The sequence below is a fragment of the Mustela nigripes genome, chromosome 4 (genome assembly GCF_022355385.1).
Source record: "Mustela nigripes isolate SB6536 chromosome 4, MUSNIG.SB6536, whole genome shotgun sequence".
Classification (NCBI taxonomy): Eukaryota; Metazoa; Chordata; class Mammalia; order Carnivora; family Mustelidae; genus Mustela; species Mustela nigripes.
In genome coordinates this window covers 35,180,939-35,186,938 of record NC_081560.1, presented here as the reverse complement: position 1 = coordinate 35,186,938, position 6,000 = coordinate 35,180,939, and the positions used below count along the sequence as shown (strand labels likewise).

Sequence of the window (6,000 nt, the reverse complement as noted above, 5' to 3'; positions counted from 1 at the left end):
ATTTAGGTATTAATGTGTTCTAATCCTCCCCCTATGTCAGTCTAAAAGATTATAAAAACATACATTTGGAAAACCTTGTCAGATATGGTATATTCTCCAAGTATTATTGGTTGGAGAGGTGTTTGAAGATATTTGTGGATGTGAGGGTTATGAATTTGAAATTGTCATTGGAGAAACAGAAAGAGGACTATCATTATAGAGGTGGAAGGGACATTGTTTTTAGAATGCTTTATAGAGACATCTTTTGGTATATATTTAAGAAAACTTGAGTACTCTTGAGTAAAGAGAAGGTTTGAGACATAATTCTGAAGATCTATAAGCCATTATTAATATGAAGAAGGGTCAGAACCAGAATATTCAAGTGAAGATGTTTAAGAGGCAGCGGAGGATAAAGAGCTGAGTCAAAGAGAGAATGGAAAATTGCACTCACAGGCTGTTTTAGATAATGAAATTAAATAGCAAGCATTTCTTACCATGTAAATGGATAATATACAAGAAGATTTTTTTACTGGTTGGTCAGAACACAGACTACTCTTAAGAAACCATGTTATATATGGCTTTTAGGTCATAGTCTAGCCATTCAGTTTGACCATGAGGTCAAAAAGGGATGGTCCATCACCCTTACAGAGCTTGCAAATCTTATTTATTAATATTTACCATTTAAAAAAATATGAATTTTATCAGATCTTAAAAATTGAATCTTCTATGTCTCTGTCTCTGTCTCTCTCCCATACACACATGCTTTTCCAGCCTCTCTCGAAAATTCACATTTGGGAGGACTAAGCCTGCATTTTTTTTTTTTTAAAGATTTTATTTATTTATTTGACAGAGATCACCAGTAGACAGAGAGGCAGGCAGAGAGAGAGAGGAGGAAGCAGGCTCCCTGTGGAGCAGAGAGCCCGATGAGATGTGGGGCTTGATCCCAGGACCCTGAGATCATGACCTGAGCTGAAGGCAGAGGCTTTAACCCACTGAGCCACCCAGGTGCCCCCTAAGCCTGCATTCTTAAACAACGAATGAAGTAGCGAATACATTCACCTAAGGGGGGGTTAAACACCACCTCTTTAGAGACTTTACCCCAGAACCCTGCAACTTTGTTTTATCTTGCACCTGGCTGCTTTATAGTTTTATTTTTGGGTATTCTGTGAAAATGTATTTGGAAAACTTTGTCAGGTTGGGTGTATTCTGCAAAGATTAATGGTGGGAGAGGTGTTTGAAGATATTTGATGGATGCAAGGGCGATGAATTTGAAATTATCATTGGAGAGTTGGAAAAAGGACTATCATTATAGAAGTGGAAGAGACTTTATAGAATCATTGAATATTTAAGAGAACTTGATTGCTCTTTTGTGAATGATATTTTTTGATCCTCATGATGTATTTGTCTACCATATTATTATTCCTAGTAATTTTTGCCTTGAAACCTAACCACTGCATGTAATAACTTTTAAAAAATGAGACATGCTTAGATTACAAATGAGATAGCAGGAATAGATTCCCTGTCATTCTAGTAGGCTTGGATATACCCCTCCTTGCCTTCTGTTGCCTGTAAATCCTCCACAGGACTTCATTCTTTATTCCCTCCTTAACTGTTGGTTGTTTCCTGGGCGAGAAAGAAGATTACCAGGTTCACATTTCAGAAATCAAACAAAAAAGTGAAAAACACTTAGGTTGTGTTGTGGAGTGTGGGTTAGAGGGAGTTAAGACTGGAGGAAGGAGATTGAATATTCAGTAAGAACTTTAAATCTGAGGGTCAGGAGAAAGGTGTTGACTGGATATATGTGTTTGGGACTCACTACCAACAAGTAGAGGTTAATGCTGGAAGTCGAATGCCTGTTAAGGACAGAAGAGGAGTAGAATGAAGTCTTGGAAAAAAGTGACACTGAGGAGGTAACTGTAAGAATAGGACTAGCAGACACTGAAAAAAGGTCTGAGAAGTAGGAGAGGAATCCATCCAGAAAGAGGGGTGTCATGTAAGCCAAAGGGAGAGTTTTAAGAAGGAAGATGTGAAAAATAAGCTGAGTGAATGCGAGAAGTTCAGCAAACCCAAGAATTAAGAAATTCACATTTGGATTTGTCCGCTAGGAGGTGATTCCTATGCTGATTATAAGATGTTTAACTTCCAGGATGTGAAGATTTAGTAAACCTTTGACCATCTGTGTGAATTTGTTAATGTGAAAAGAATGGAATTTTGTTTATTCTAATCCCAACAAAATATTTTTGTCACATAATAACATCATGAAAAAAAAGAAAAACAAAAATGTGTTGATAAAAAATAATCAAATGATGAATGAATAATAAATTAATGATACTTCTAGTATCATTTAGTGTTATATTTTAGTGAATATATAAAGTTATCATCTAAACTGGGATACTTGTAAGAAGGAAAGGGTAACTATGAGTAATTTTAGTACATATAAACCTTATCTATCCCAGGTAATCAAGGAGGAATGCTCACCTTGATTATAGTTCATGTTTATTGAGTGCTAGCTATATGCCAGACACTGAGATGAGTTTGTTACCAGTTTACATGATTTAATGACTGAGGTTTTGGTTGCCAACATTCATAATTCTGTCTTTGTATATACTGAATTTACTGACAGAAATGCTGTATATAATTTTGATGACCTTATAGAACTTAACTCTTTATTTTATAAAAACACAAAAATTGGTACTTACTGTATGCCAAATTATGTCCTAGGGAATGGAGAAATGAAGATGATTAAATACATGGTTCTCATTGTTAATGATGTACCAGTGTGACTGAGAAACTCTGAGAACAGAATTTCAGTATAATGTGGTAAATATCATGTTGATAATATAGTTTGTAAGGGCCACAACTTGTATTTTAAACATTATGTCCTGTCGTTTTTAAGGTTAAGTTTAGAGTGTTTTTGAACTTTGTAAGGTAGAGTTTGCTTTTTTGTTGGAAAAAAAAAATCACCAATGAAAAAGACAAGGTATAGTTAACTGTGTGTTTAAGTGGGGGTTTTGCTGTCATGGAAAGTATGTTCTGTGTATGTGCACATGTGTGTGTGTGTGAGAGAGAGAGAAAAAGAGAGATCAGTTCTGTATCACAAAGGGATACATTTCCATATCTATAATGTAATTTTAGCCACACTCAAGCTATATTCTGTGAAGGGTCTGGCATATTTCTCTGACACATCTGGTAGATATGTGTGGCATTAATTAGCATAGGTATTGCTATAAATGACATGTCAGTCCAAAACAACAAAAAGTATTTGTTACTGATGTCAATCATTCATCCTTTGTCAGTTTAAAAGGCTTCCCTAAAGGAATGCACATTGATCTTCACTGATCCAAAATACAGCAAAATCATTTTTGTGTTCTAGAAACAAAAGTGGAACTACCTGTGTTTGAAAAGCCATATGGAGATACTCGTACAAAAAGTGCGCATTTATAAATTTGAGTTGTAAGACTGTTAAATTAGACCAAGATTAATTGAATCTTTTGAAAAGAAAATAGGGTTTTCTGTAATCCTAATCTTGTTTTGAGTGTTTTCTTCCTCAAAGCCTTAATTTTTGGTAGCTTAATTCGTGTTTTTGTTTCACCTTGAAATAATTTTGAGGTATGTCAAGTAAATGATTACAAGTATCCCTTACAATGTTTAAAAACAAAAATGATCACACAGGTATCAATTTGTGACTATATTGATGTCTGAAAGAGGTACTCTTCTGTCTACACATACCTGGTTTTGTGGTTGGCTATTCTGGTATAGATATCGATGGATTTTACTACAATCCCATCACATTTATCTTTTTGTAATTATAATCACAAGTGTAAAACTCATATTTCTAAGCAAAAACTGGCTTTAAAGGATACATTCCCCCCCCAATCTATATTTTATTTACAACTCTTTTCCAAAAGCTCCCCCTACATTCTAATTTATTATTAAATGGAGAGCAATATGAATGACTTTAAGATAAGGCAAGAGAGTGTGGTCTAGGGTGTGGTACAGTTGAAGACATTTATCTTAATATTTCATTTTAATGAGGCAGAAAATATCCATTAGTAGAAAACTATAATTTGATAACGTTTGTAGAATACAATTAATTCTCTTAAAATTATGAATGTTCATACCACCAAAGATCAGATAACCACACGTCACATTTCTGTGTCCTTGTTAAGGTTTGTATGTGTTATATTTTTACATCATACGGATTTGCTAGAGAATTAACATGAAATGGGATTGACGATGTATGTATGTTATACACTTTAATTTGATCAACATGCTTTGTTTAAATAGCAGTTCCTAACCTTTGTCTCATCTTTAAAATTTTCACTCCAGATCTCTTGCCCTGCCTACAGATCCTCTGCTATCTGTTTCCAGTCTGTCTCATGCTCTTGAAATCATCTTTTTTTATTATTCCATTAAAATTTTTTAAAAATGGATTTTCCTTTACACTTTTCTAATCATCCTGTAATTCTTTAGCTCTAAGACATTAAAATGAATGAGTAAAAATATTTGATACCTAATCGTCTCTGCCAGTCCATTCAAACTCATGGATTTGCAAAATTATGTTAAAGTCTTTTAAAAATACATTTGAGTAGGCTTTTGTAGTCATTTGGATTTTGAATATTAATTTTCTCTTGCTATGCTGCTTAGCCATAAAAATGAAAAAGAAGATAGATGTGGGTTTCTTTTAGTGGTGTTAATTTAAAGTACTTGATTTATTTATTATAATATTCAACAATGGCAATTCCTATTTTCTCTGTTCACATCAGATCCAACAGAAAATAATGAGAAGCCCCCACCCACCAGCACAGTAAGAAAAAGTTTGATGCATTTTGTAATAATTGATTAAAAGTATAATTTCCCCCTAGATCAAACAAATAATAGAAGTCTGTTGAAGCTTTGTCCTGACCTATTCTGGAAGTAGAAGAATACCCTGGAGAAAGGAGCATTGTAAGCACAAAGAATAAGACTCCTCAATCCTGGGAGAGAGAATTAAAGTCTAACCCTCCAAATGTAAGTCATCTGTACTCTCTATTTTCCATCCCTCAGTTTTTGTTGGCTATTCAGGTATTAGAAGAGAAATATGTAATAAAAATATTTGGATTTTTTTCTGTACAAAATATACAGGTGTTTTGCTTGGTAACTTTAAATTCCTATTTGTGTTAACATTTTCTAAATAGTAACATAAGGTAATGCTTTGCAATAATAATATTTAATGCAAAATGGATTATTTTTAATTTTATCTTCTGGCAGAGAACTGGTAAGAATTTTGAGAGTATTCTGATGAAAAGAAGGTAACTTCCTTTGATTTAATATCTGCAATTGTGCCATCATAATCCCTTTTTGCTCTAAACTTTAGTTCTTTCTTTTTCTTTTATATTTCTTTATATCTGAGAATAAGACTATCTTAATATATCTATTTAAATCCACCTTCCAGTAAAAGAGACATTAAGTCCTTTTTTTTCACTTCGCATAGTGGAACTGAATTGGAATGAATTTGTATCCATAATCCACTATAAAAATATATAAATTTTGTCAGCTCAGTGTCCTGGAAAGACTGATTCCCTATCTTGTTAGGAAGAACTTAAAAGATGTGTTTTGTGATGATAAAGAAAGATAGAATTCAGTTGTGGTTTAGAAATCGGTAGAAAGATTGATAATCAAAGGCAATACTTGTTTTGAGAAAATTATTGGGAAGAAATTTCTTGGCAATCACAACTTTTATCTGAAAGGTGATTTAGTGCATCATCCTTGTGATAAGGACACTTGATATGTTGTATAGTGGCTTAACTGCCAGAAATCTGACTTTTGCTTATCAGTTGATAACCCTTCTCACTCTTCAGTGAAAGAATCAGTGAAAGAGTATTGATTTGATTTTTAAAAGTCTGAAGCATGAAAATCAATATTTATTAGAGTTGGGTACAACCAGATTATACGTCCCCCCCCAATTACCTCAAAAATTGAAACATAAATTTGTATAGGTCTTGAATGTGATACTCTTATTGATATAACATCTGACAAAGT

The 6,000-nt window shown here is 33.5% G+C and overlaps 1 protein-coding gene across 5 annotated transcripts in view; it reads left to right on the top strand.

Moving 5' to 3' along the window:
- The window catches only part of FOXP2 (forkhead box P2), a 544,670-nt gene that overhangs the window by 61,597 nt on the left and 477,073 nt on the right, over positions 1–6,000 (top strand). For all 5 annotated transcript variants that reach the window (XM_059396538.1, XM_059396537.1, XM_059396536.1 and 2 more), the window contains exon 2: positions 4,845–4,989. The gene's annotated coding sequence lies outside the window, so the exon portion shown is untranslated. The remainder of the gene's footprint in view (positions 1–4,844; positions 4,990–6,000) is intronic.